General features: G+C 37.6%; 1 protein-coding gene across 3 annotated transcripts in view; it reads left to right on the top strand.

Moving 5' to 3' along the window:
• Positions 1–1,349: 1,349 nt before the first annotated feature.
• The window catches only part of dennd2b (DENN domain containing 2B), a 61,709-nt gene continuing 50,086 nt past the window's right edge, over positions 1,350–12,972 (top strand). The window contains exon 1 of one of the 3 annotated variants that reach the window (XM_042485192.1): positions 1,350–1,489. The gene's annotated coding sequence lies outside the window, so the exon portion shown is untranslated. Of the gene's footprint in view, positions 1,490–7,101; positions 7,356–12,972 lie in introns of those variants that run through there. The other 2 variants (XM_042485111.1, XM_042485349.1) reach the window with 2 other exon arrangements.

The following is a 12,972-nucleotide window of genomic DNA, read 5'->3' as shown; positions in this document are numbered from 1 at the left end:
GTAGACTTTTCTATCACTTGCAAGAACAAAGTTTTTATCAGTTTTTACAGCTGTAAGTAAATCTGACATTTGACAATGTTAGGTGAATATTTGTCACCACCACTATGAGGAATACTTTGCAGATGCACATTGAAGTGAATGACATGACTTACTCACTGATTTTACTGTGTAAAGCACACAGTGAAGCTGTGCGTGTGTGGTCCTAAATTCTGTGGTGAAGGTAATGTGCAGATCCTTTACTTCAGTAAAAAGTACTAATACCAAGCTGTGAAAATGCTATGTTACAAGTAAAAGTCCTGTATTAAACATATGAGTTAGGTACACTCAAAAACCTCAAAATTATTCAAATATATTAGAAAACAGCTTAAATATTTATCAAAAAGTTACCAATTAATTTTCTGTCAATATGCTGATTGATTAATTGACTAATTGTTAAGTCATTTAATTTATAACTAAACATATTTTATAGACTCTTATTGTTTTTATGCAAACATCTTAAATCAACCAGTATTTCAATGCAGGAATGCTACCATATCTCAGGTTAGCTTAATCTTTGTGATCATTCAAACACAGAATAGTTTTGTTGTTTAAAATGAAGTTAGACTTTGCACCAGCTAAAATATTTAAAGGAGCAGTTCGTAAGATTTAGGGGGATTTAGTGGCATCAAGGGGTGAGAACTGCAGATTGCAAACAGCTGAAACTTCTCCCTGTTATAATTTGTCCTGTGATAATTACTCAGGAGGTTTTAACAGGGAGCCTCGTTACCTGCAGAGGTCTCCTCCTCTCCAAAACAAATAGACAGGTGATTTAAACTGGTAAAGACCCTGAATGAAACAGGTGTTTAAAAAAAACGTGTTTCTGATGCTCTTGTTGTTGAGGGCTGCTAACTACAGAGGCTAACGTGAAAACGCCAATGGCCCTCTTAATTCTGTCAAAATAAAAGTCCTCTGCTACCGCAGTGTTTTTATTGACATGTTCTGAAATATTGAAGGGGCGTGTCTCCTGCCTCCCCCCGAATTCCTCACTCTGATCCATAACACTTTGACACTCAGTGGAAAAAAAAGACCGGATAATTTACTACAAAACTTTAGAGGTTAATGTTTTGTTTAATTTAGAGTAAAAGTACCTTAGATAGCTACTGACATGCTACTTTAATTCATCTATGAACGTCTGGAAACCCCCTGGAAACAAAAAGTTCCTAAAAATGTGTTGAACTAAACTAGAACTACACTAACTTGTTTGCAGAAGTTTGATAACCTCCGGTATCGTCTTTTTTTTTAATTTAGCAATGTGATTTCCATACAGCTGCGTCATCATTTCCTGTGCAGTCCAGTTTTCCTCTTTCTCCTCCTGCATGCAGTTATACGGAGGAGACTATTTTCCGCAGGAAAAAAAAAAATCAGTTTTGAGGCTGCAGAGACAGAAAGCGACACAGACTCTTTGTTAAAGAATGGATCACTGAGCAAACACACAGCAGCACACAGACAGGTAAGCTGTTTGTTTCACCACATTAACGGTTGTATATGTAGGAAAAATTGAACCTTTTTAACTAAATTACAGTGTGTGGAGCATCTTTGAGAGAGTTGTGTTAATGAGAGAAGAAAACTTCTTTGTATGTAATGATCTGCTGTATTGTTTGCATGATTTAAATGACTGACAAAAAGTTATTCATAGACGCTGACTTTGATCGATGTTGTTGTAAAACTGTCTGTTTGACGTTTCGGGTGAAAAGTAGTTTTTGTCAGCGTTAGTGCTGCATTTACTTCGGTTGACCTACAGGGGGCGCCTCAGCCTTTGAATTTGAGCCATCTAAATAACTAATGTCTCCTGCACTCTTCAGACATTGTCGATGCATTCACCTGTGTTTACCTTTTCCTTCATGTCCTTACAAGTTTCACTTTAGTAGGTCACTCTGGGATTATTTGCCAAACCCTCCCTAAACACACACACGCGCGCTCTCTCGTGCACAAACTGTCGGTGTATGAAACATTACTCAACTGCGCTTCTTTTGCCTTCAAGGTTTCTGAGTCATAAGTCAGAGTGATGTAGCTGTTGTGTGGCGAAAAGCTGAAATGCCACAAGATAAAGGACTGTCCTTGTGCTAAACTTTGCTCCTCAGTAGCACAGCATGTAGTGAAACTGCAGCTGCAGATATTCAAAGCATGTAGACACAGTAACACGGTGTTATTTGTCATTGAATGAGCCAAGGGCGTAGGTTTTATTTCAAAATTAGAGGGTTAAACATGAAAAGGGGGGCACTCTGGTGAAGTTTTATGTAGGCCTATTGATTTGTACACTTGCACACTGCCAATGTAAAGATGCTCTACATAATTTCCTACAAAAACCTTCCAAAAAAGGCATGTTTATTGCAAAACTTGCAGTAAAACTACCATAAAAGACTACTGAATTTTGTTTTTCATGGTTTTATTTTGCACATATTCTAACTATTGAGGGGGGCAGCGGAGCAATGAAACTCCAGGTTTTCAGACATAATAACAGCTCAAGTTATTCTGTCATTACTCAAAAATGGACCTAATTAGATGCAAATTGTTGTCGATTAAAACTAATTAAGATGTTATTCGTGTGGTATCATTTTGAATTGCGAACAGAAAGTAGTAAAAATTGTTCCATTATTATTTGCATAGGGGTAGATTTTTTGGGAGGACACGATCCCCTCAGTATTTAGAGCCTGTGCATTTGTCTTCCCCAGTAGAAACATGAAAGTGGCAGGGGATTTTTATTTTGACATTATTCTTTATTTCATAGGCATTTAAATCATAAATTTAGGCAAAAAAGGCACAATGTGGTGCATAAAAACTCACCCGTTTGCAGAAAATGAAGTGTTTGATGCAAAAAAAATTCTGGTTGAGGAGCCCCTAGTCCCCTGTAACGTAATTTACTCTGAGGGAAATTGCTGTGTAGTGGTTGCAATACAAAATTAGAGGAGTGCAGACAAAACTTGCAGATTTACAAGGATTAAAATAACATAGCAGAAAATGTATAGATATACAATACAATATATTGCAAGAACATAACTAAATTTAAAACTAGAAGATGGAAAGGTGCAAAATATAAAAACTAGCTCACAGTATTGTGCAAAGCAACATAATGGTTCCAGTAGTAAGTTACAAATAAGATGCATTCCAATATATATAATGACAAAAACATGATACCAGTATGGATGAAGCAAAACCTACTCCCTTGATTATTTTATATTCTCTTCTTTGGTTATAGACTGTAAAATTGTGTCTGTATGAAAAAACAAACTGGTCTGAAATGTGCCTGAGGCTGTAAACTCTTGAAAATGTGAATAATCAAACAGCTTACATTCCTTGTTATTCTCCCAGAACAACCACAGAGAGGCTAACATGTAACATGTTTCGCATCAAATTTTACAAAAAGTAGCAGCAGTATTATTTTTAGCTACTGTGCAGAAGACATTTGCAGGTGATTTTCTTGAGTTTTAAAGAGAAGAGGATGTCTTAACTCTACAAGTCCTGTCTTCTCTGTCAGCGCCGTTAGGAGTGTTGACTCGACATGTCAGCCTCAACTTAATCCTGGAGTTTAAGAGCTGCCTCGGGCCTGTTTCAGTCTGACACCCGATATGGTGTTTATTGCACCAAATGTATTCTCAAATGGGCTCAATATTTCCATACTTCACCTGACCCCAGGAACCCTGCAAACGTCCAGAAGCTGAAAGAAAGAATCTGAGGTGTAGGTGGGAAAATCCCCATCGAGCTGTGGAGTAATCTCGCTTGAATGCTTTAGGATTTGGGAATCACAGTGGATCTTTAACAAACACACACAAGATTTGGGGATTTTGTTTGAGAAAATAAACACTGATTCCCGCATGACTCTTTAGCAGGTGTATAATCATGAGAGCGGGAAGACAGATTTAAGATTTACAGCATCAGAGCTCTGTGGTTCTGCAAAAAAACTTTCTGTATATTAAGTTTTGGAGCCTGGCATAACACAAAAGAGCGTCCTGTCACGGATGTATGTATGTGAGCAGATGCATGTTATGTTATGTTTTGAATTTCGTTTGATGCTCGCATGTCATGCAAGAAGAGGATGTGGCTTTAAATGATTAAATGAGAAGTACAGATGGTACTGCGATCAGTGGAAACAATGAAGTCCATGAGAGGATAAACTTAGGTTACGTTCTGGTAAAACATCCCACAAAAAGGAGTCACTGCCTCTGTCTTTTGTGCTCAGACGCTGAGGGATCTGCAGTGTTGTCAGGAAGGACAGTCTTTTACGAGACCTTGAAAAGGTTTAGAGTGGGTCTCAGAGAAAAGCTGCACAGCGGCAGGGCTTGTAGTCTTCCTGGAGACTCGTTGTGACGAACTGTGATGACGGATGTCTGGGTTTTGTGACTTCCTCTGTTCCCAAGTCTGTGGGATGATAAGACAAAGACCCCAAGAGGCTGGAAGCAGAGGCTTTTATGGATGTAGTGCGTCCACATTTGGTGTAAAGATGTTGCAAGCAGCATTATAGCGATAAACTGACTTTCTTGTTTGATAGGTTGAGCAATATTCTGCGAAAAGAAGACTTTCACAGTAAAATTGATTATAAAACAGTTGGAAAAAAAACCCAAAAAACTTTTGGTGCTTTTTCTGGGACAAGAATTAACTCACAACTTCCATCAATTTCAGATTGATCAGCAAACAAAACACCAGAGCTGTGGTTTGAGGAGAGTGGGTGGTAAATCAGATTTAAAAAGGCATTAAAATTTAGAAATTTTGTGTAACTCATGTTATATTTGATTGGTAAATCCCTTTTTAAAAAAAGATGATCTATTGAAGGCAGATGATCCCTGTCATGTTAATCCCCATGGTGCACATAAGGTTTGTTTGGTTTCATCTGTGGTGTTGTGTATAATTCAGCAGAAATTGAAGGATTCGCTTGGAAACAAATGGAGTTCCTTTAAGTGTGTTGGATTCAGTGGCATCTAGTGGTGAGAATAATAGATTACATCCAGCTGACCGGTTATTGGGGCCGATATTTGGCATTTTGCCTATTATCTGTATTTGCGTTTTATTTTAATGATCGCCTATGAGATTTATTAATTATAAATTGTGAAGAAATAACAGCACGTGAAGAACCTTTACTTTGTAAAACCTCAGGGAACTATTTTTATGTATTTATTTTTTATTGAAATTTTAACTTGACTTTATAAAAAACATTGCTGGGATCTTGCTGTATATGACGTCGACAGTTTCAATTTTGATTAAACATTTGCTCAAAGGATTTAATCAAAGCTTGTGTTGGAGTTTGTTATATTCCAAACTGTAAATACTGACAGAAAGATTTTCATTTTTATTGAAAATGCATATCAGTTCCAAATACAGGTTATCGGTCTCATTAATCACTAATAATCGGTATTGGCCCTGAAAACCAATGTTGGTTGACTCCTAATCATACACATTGTGAAAGATGACTTGTGATGATTCTTCGTGGAAAAACATGTAGTCTGTCGTGTCAGCAGGTCAAGTCATTGGACGATTTTATGGTTCTGTAATTTCCTAATCTGACATAGTGACTGCTTGAATAGACAAACATGTTGTGTAGTATAAACCTGGCACTAGACAACAAAAATACAATGAGTCTTATTTTCACCTGATTATACACTAAACCAAACATACTTATTATATCATATTCCATTTCTGCTAATATACCCTTTAAATCTTACACACTGGACCCTGAAGAAATATATTTCTTGCTTTTACTGTAAAGCTGTCCTGTACAACCTAAAGAGAAGTATATAAATAAACTTTACTCACTTACTTTTAGTTTATAGTGAACAGATGAATGCATTTTAATTGGTACGGACTGCTTTACCACTGAGAAGCATACTTTACTAGTTTGGAATTCATGTGGAACTCATGGTGTTGTAGTCTGATATAAACTTTGGGTTTTTTTTGTTTTTTTTTAGGTATTTGTGGAAATATGTCCAAATGAACATGTCTGAGATGGTTTACATGAGCCGCCGTTACAAAGATGCTCTTTGTTGTGAATGTGAATGCAGTGAATGCTTGAGAACCGCAGCACGGAGAGAGTTAAGTGGTTTAATTTGGTTGGAGTTCACTCAAACCTGCGGGGGATTTTACATTTTGGGTGAATATTTTCATTTTTGTGGTCACCTCAAGTTTAGACAAAGCACACCCAAATACTTGAGATATGTTTTAGAAAATGTTGAAAGATATGCAACACTGGAATGTAACTGCACATTTACTAAATGACTGTACTTAAAGAGTAACTTTACACCACGCTCAGTCTCCTGCCAGATTTATGCACCTGTAACCACACCCAAATGTGATGTCACGGGGTCCTAGAGTACACCAGCAAGTGGTCAAAAAAACAGGATTTTTTTTTCCTTACAACAGTTTTACATTTGTGTCTTTTACGGTGGTGGCCTATGAGGGATATGCTTTATTGGCAACGGGGATTTTTTTTCTGCAATAATGCAAGTTGCCACTGAAAAGATTTTCCTGCAAGTTTTAACGTTTTTTGCCATTTTGTTGGTGCTGAACGCAGCCCAGATGTGTAAGACCCAGAAACTTTGACCAATCAGAGCAGAGTGGGCTTTTTCAGGAGGGAAGCTTAAAGAGAAAGGTGCTAAAATTGAGTGTTTCAGACAGATGGTGAATACAGGAAGACAGTATGAGAAAAATAATTTGTTTTTTAAACATTAAAGCATGTAAACATGTTTCAGGAGAAACCCCAAATAAAAATATGAAACTAAAAATGAGCATAATATCAGACCTTTAACTTTTGATACTTAAAGTTTACTAGGCCTACTTATATAGGCTCCTTTAGCAGGAAATCAGAGTACTTGTTGCAGCACTGGTCTCTGGGCTGCTTGTCTGACAAATGAAAGACATCTTTGTACTGGGCTGAAATGTATTCCTATGGGCCAGTGTGGAGGATTTCAGCATGACAATGTGTTGCAAAGTTGGCAACATCCCATCATCATCATCAGCAGCAGCCTTCAACTCGTGAATATTCATCCACGCTCCTCGGCCCCACCGTGACAATAAACAAGGAGAGAGTCTGAATGCCTGAGTGAGGAGGGCAGGGGGCCAAATCCTCAGGAAGGTGGGGGGCAAACAACTCGTCTCCATGGCAACAAGTCCTGCCTCCACTCCGCAGCGGGCTGTGAGAGGGAAGGCAGGAGGGCTTTTTTTGTCGGTTTTGGTTGGAAAGACTTGAATCGGAGTTTATTGAGAGGGGCAGGTATCCGGCAAAAACCAGCCAAAGTTTTTCAACGCGTACACGAACGGGATTTGAGCGTCGCAAAGGGGATTATAACCTCAAAATGTCAGCAGCCATGGATGTGACGAGAAACTCGGAGGTAACTAAAACACGTTTTTGACGAGCTAACAGTTGAAGTTTAAGCTAGCGCTAGGAAACCGGTACAAAGTTGCCGAAAACATGGCTCCGAAAACAAACTCCTAAATGTTGTTGTGGAAAAAAAGAAGTTGCAAGGTGCGTTTAAATGTTAGACCTAATCTCTATGTGACCATATTTGGACATGTTTAAACGGTGAAGTGCAGCAAAGCAGGCTAAAACACCAGACTATGTGTGTTTTTTTTCTTTAGCTGACCCCTTTGAATGAAGAAAAATGTCCCAGCGGATACAGGCTTTGGGTTGTAATTAGACCAAGTTATCGCTTAAACATCCAAAAAAAGTCAAACCAGCAGATAAGAAGAAACGGGTCACATCACTGGACTCACTGTCCTTTTCCTTTAGACTTTGAGGGCAGATTTTCTTTTTGTTTGTTTGTCTTGGGAGAAACACACATTAAACAAAATGTGTGAACTTTAAATTTATGTTGTGTACTTTGTCTTACGTGCTTATGGTCACATAAGCACTTTCTTAAGGCATATTCCTGAGGCATATAAATTAATGCTGTGTATAACGTACGTTTTCACTGTAGCCTATATTGTACAGACTTACTGCACATGACATCCTGTACATGTCATAGAAAAGACTGTAAAAGTTTCTTGAAGTAATCTTTAGGCATTTATGCACATGTACAGTAGTACAGTAGTAGTAGTAGTAGTAGTAGTACTGTGCAAAAGTCAAAAGGCCACCTGAAACGTTGCTTTTTTAGCAAGGTTGATCATACATATTTATTTCACAGTAGTCTATTTTCTAAAAAACAACCAGAACATACAGGAAATATGAAAACGCTATTGAAACTGCAAATATTTTAGAATAAAATGACTTCAGCAGACCAAAGTTGCAAGTTTTTAATGTGAACTCAACAATACTAATCATAAGGTGTATTCAAGTCATGTCCAAAGCTCAATATTGATTGTTTGAGCTTCCATTATGGTTGTACAATTTTCATGTTTCACACTATATATTGACGTTAGTCTGAAAAAGCCATTTGTTGGTATTTTAAATCATTGTACATGTTTTCTGTATATTTGCTAAAACAGAGACTTTTGCACAGTACTGAACATACGTGATATTCATACTTTTTTCAACAACAGTCTCTGCCATCATACTGCCTTGTTAGTTAGTAAATTTGTCAGGAGACTATAATTTAAATTTGAGCTAATGGCTATATTATTGTTTAATGTTTAAACTAAGTAGCAGATTACAGTGAAATCTGGTGCAAATTTAGGCTATGGATGAAACAGCAAGGGTTTCTTGGTGCAGATGTGCATCCAGGAATCTGTCAAATATGCCTTTTTAAGCATTTTACCTACTTTCGTATGACCACCTGCACTTACTTATATGAAAAAATGTGGTTCATGCATCCAGAAAAGTCAAACCAGCAACAGATAGACAGAAACTCCAGATTGGACCACTGATCTCACTGTGTCCTTTTTCTGTTGTAGTTTGGATTTCGCGGGCAGTTTGTTTGTTTGTTTTTTGCCCTGGGAGATAAAACACACTTGAAACTAAATGTGTGAACTTTAAATGCGTGCTGTTTAATTTGTCTTACATGCTGGTAACATACAGCTTTTTACAAATGCAGGTTTTTTTTGGCTAATACTGTGTATACTGTACATATATACTGTATTGTACAGACCTACTGTATATGACATACAGTACATGTCATGTACAAAACAATACACGTTTATTGTAGTGATCTTAAGACAAAATGCACATGTACATACGTAGTGTTCATACTTTTCCAAAACATACTCTGCCATCATACTGCTGTAATAGTAAATAGGGGGGTTATCTTTTTAACTCGAGCTTATTTTTTAATGATGTTTTAAACTGAGAAGTAGATTACAGTGAAATTTGGTGCAAATTTAGGTCATAGGTGAAGTGGTTTTTGGTGCAGATGTGTATCCAGGAATCTAAAGATATGCCTTTTTTGAACTTTTAACCTACTTTCTTACGACCTCCTGCACATACTTGGATGGAAATATGTGGTCCATGCCACACACCATTGTCTTTGGTGTGAATCCAGATCCTGAAGCAGATTTAAAATGATAAACATCCAGTTTTCTAAGTATTAACACAATCACACTTGTAGTTCAATACTGGCAAAGGCATGTTCTCACGGAGTGCTTTGTAGTTTAAAATAGGAAGCTTTTCTTTATGTTTATATGAGTTTTCTTAACAGATTACAACTTAAATCCTTATGATCTTATCTTACACACTATAATGCAAACCCTAGAGACGTGACTGGCTTTCTTTAGCTCTCCCTTTTTTTCCCCTCAAACTCTTTCTATTGTGCAGATCAAACAATGACCTTCCCCTCTCACTGGTCCGGACTGTCAACACAAAGCTATTGAGGAAATTCTTCCCTGTTCTCCTTTCAGTTAAACAGGAGTGAGCCTGGCCTATCACCGGACACTTTTTAAGGGACTGTTGTTCACTCAACAGCACAATGAAAATGGTTTTCCTCTTTCCTGTGCAATCTATCTGTTCAGATAGTTTTTGGTGCAGTTTGCTGAAGAGCTTATAAGTTACTTTGCACATGTTTTTGTGCACATTTTTTCTCCTGCAGAGCACTGTACTCTCAAGGAAATGGTCTGCAATAACCAGTGACTTAACTGTCATGTTTATAATGTTTATAAAGAGACATTGCTCTTGAGTTTTTCCAAATGCACTTGACATGACACTCAATTCCATTGGTTGTGTTGTATCTTGGCTCCAGCCAAAGGCTCTAAAACTTAGTTTATGACATTCAAAATGTCAGATTTGTGTATTTTAGTGAACTGTCCCTTCATGGATGTCTGATTGTCACTGATAATGAAAAATTGTGATTGAAATCTATACTGAAACAAATGTCAGCAAATCATAAAACTTTCAAACTTGGTATTGACAAAATACTTCATCCAGAATGACCATTTATTTATTAATATCTATTTTGAGAACATGTTTGTACCTACTTTCATTTGAGCAGCGTTTTCTTCATGATGGAGTGCTGGAAGAGAGCTCGGTTAAATGAAAGTATTATCTCTTGTTATCCAGCTAAGTCTCTGTTAAGTTGAACTCAAGTACTGCAGAAATTAGAATTTTTTGTCTTTAGACCTGCAGCTGGACAGTCAGTGTTTTTTAACCTTTCATTGGAGTGGTTCTTGGAAAATGCTTGCTCTTTATTAGTTCTGTACCTTACATTCAGTCACTTTTAAGGGACGGTTCAACCCCAAATCAAAAATAACTCTCCATTATGGAACAGGATGGCACTTAGCTCGTGGTGCTCAAAGCAACAAAAAATATACTTGAAAACCTCAACAGCAAGTTGTCTTATCAAAAATCATGACCCAGTTACTCAAGATAACTTATAGACCTTGTTGTGAGCAGTTTCATGTAGGAACTAATTTCTTTGTACCAAACTACACCCACCAACCAAATCACTGTGCTGAAGCGTGCAACTTCTCATAGACAGCGCGAGGTGTGAACATTAGTGGCATTCTTCTCAGCTCAGCTGTCACATCAGCTAAGCCAGTGAAGAGCTAGCAGGAGATGCACACTTTCCTCTGCGCAGTGATACATTTGGTGGATATAGTTTGGTAGAAAGAAAAATAGTTCCTACATTAAACTGCTCACAACAAGGCCTGTGGATCATTTTGAGTAACTAGGTCATGATTTCTGGGGAGAGACATTGATTTTGAGGTTTTAAAATATATTTTTTTGGCAATTCGAGCTTCACAAGCCGAATGCTGTTTAGTAACATTGCACTACAGAGAGAGCAGACATCACCACGGCCAAAATCTCCAACAACAACTCACACCAGTCAAACCAAATCAACCAAAACAATTGAGATTGATGAGTGGCACTACAGGTAAGAGGACGAATATGTGTTTTTGGGGTGAACTGTCCCTTTAGCACACGCCTCAGAGTTGCTCAGTGTTCAAGTCTGATACTTTGGGATGTAGAACAGATCTTAAGAAAGAGTTTTGTTTCGGGTCTCACAGAAGGGAACCACAGTCACAGCTGTTTGGCGCGGAGAGAGTATTTCTATATCATTTCTTCAAAGTAGATTTCTCAGTTTAGTGATTTTCATGTCACAACACCATCTCCCTTAGTTTGTACCCTCAAGCTCAACTGAACTTATTAACCACTGAGAAATAATGCTTCTTTAGAAACTTTCACTTTTTGTGGCCGCTCATGATCCATCAGCCTTCAACTTGTGACTCATCATTAATCCTGATGTTCAGTTATATTTGTAACTTGAGCTACAACTGCTTGGCTCTATGGTTGTATTGTGGGAGAACTGGAAGTCAGATTTAAGGCATCTTTAAACCTATTTTAGGTTTGTCGATTTTGAAACACATGTTAAAAAGTTTGCTGATAAGAATATGAGAAGCTTAGGTTTTGTAGTGTGAATAACTGTTGAACACTTGCATATCGACACCGATACATCCCTGATTTCTAATCCTAGGATTAACCTCTGACTTTGCTTTGACTCTTGTTGCTATAGATCGTTCTCTACACTGTGATGGGTAACAGAGGCATCTCTTTCTTGACTCTTCTTCACCAAAAACCACTGACTCATTTAACTTGTGCACGTCACATTATAAACAGTTCTCTTTATGCGCAGACAACAATACAAATGAGATGCAATGAATCAGTGGGATCCGCATGATACCATGTCACCATAAGATGACATCACCATCCCAACTTTGTCATGCTATGACATGCTTTCATTGATTCAGGATTTTAGTTGATTTAACATTGGTTGCTCAGGTACGAGCAGTTTACGATCAACTTTGATGTCTGAATGGTGTTGGCTATGTTTGTGAACCTTTTTAGCTCATAAACACTTGTCAGCACCTGTTGATATTTAGAATAAACGATGCATGTCTTCTCTTGAGGCTTGCAATGTGTAAGTCCTCTTCATGAAGTAGACCGACTATAACCTATACATTTCTTCTGGAGTTGTTCTGTAGCATAAATTTCAGATTTAGAGACCATTTAATCCAAAGAATTGAAGGCGTTATCTAATGTTGTCCTCACATGTGACGATTCCCTTTAAGTCCAGCTATCACCATTCACTGTCTGTTTATATTAAGAGAAGTAATGTGAATGTGAGCTTTGGAAACTAGGATGTCTGAGGTGGAAAAGTCTGCTGATGAGATGTTTAGAAAAATGGAAGCAGATTTTTGATTAAGTGATGACTTTGCAGGTTCTCGTCCTACTTCTCTATCTTCTTGCTCTGTCTTCAGAATATTTACATGACGTTTGTTGATGGAAAACACATTGGTTCTGCTTTATTTTGCTGACTTATTAAGAAAATGCTTGTGAGTTGAGCATTTAGATAAAAACATCCTATTTAATGACAGAAAATCCATTCTTAGCTCAACATTTTTAACCCACTTGGAGCTGATAAACATTGATACAGGTGATATAAAAGTTGTTTTTTGACTTAGCTAAACTTCAAGACAGAAGCAAAGAAGAATACATCGTATCTACTTCATGTCCTTGGAAAAGTCAAAGACTATGTGTCAGAGGTCTCCAGCCCCCCTGCTGCAGCTCAGATGGATTTAAGCCTG

The sequence above is a fragment of the Plectropomus leopardus genome, chromosome 1 (assembly GCF_008729295.1).
Source record: "Plectropomus leopardus isolate mb chromosome 1, YSFRI_Pleo_2.0, whole genome shotgun sequence".
NCBI lineage: Eukaryota > Metazoa > Chordata > Actinopteri > Perciformes > Serranidae > Plectropomus > Plectropomus leopardus.
Note: the sequence above shows the minus strand (reverse complement) of the source record. Positions and strands in the feature narration are given on the sequence as shown.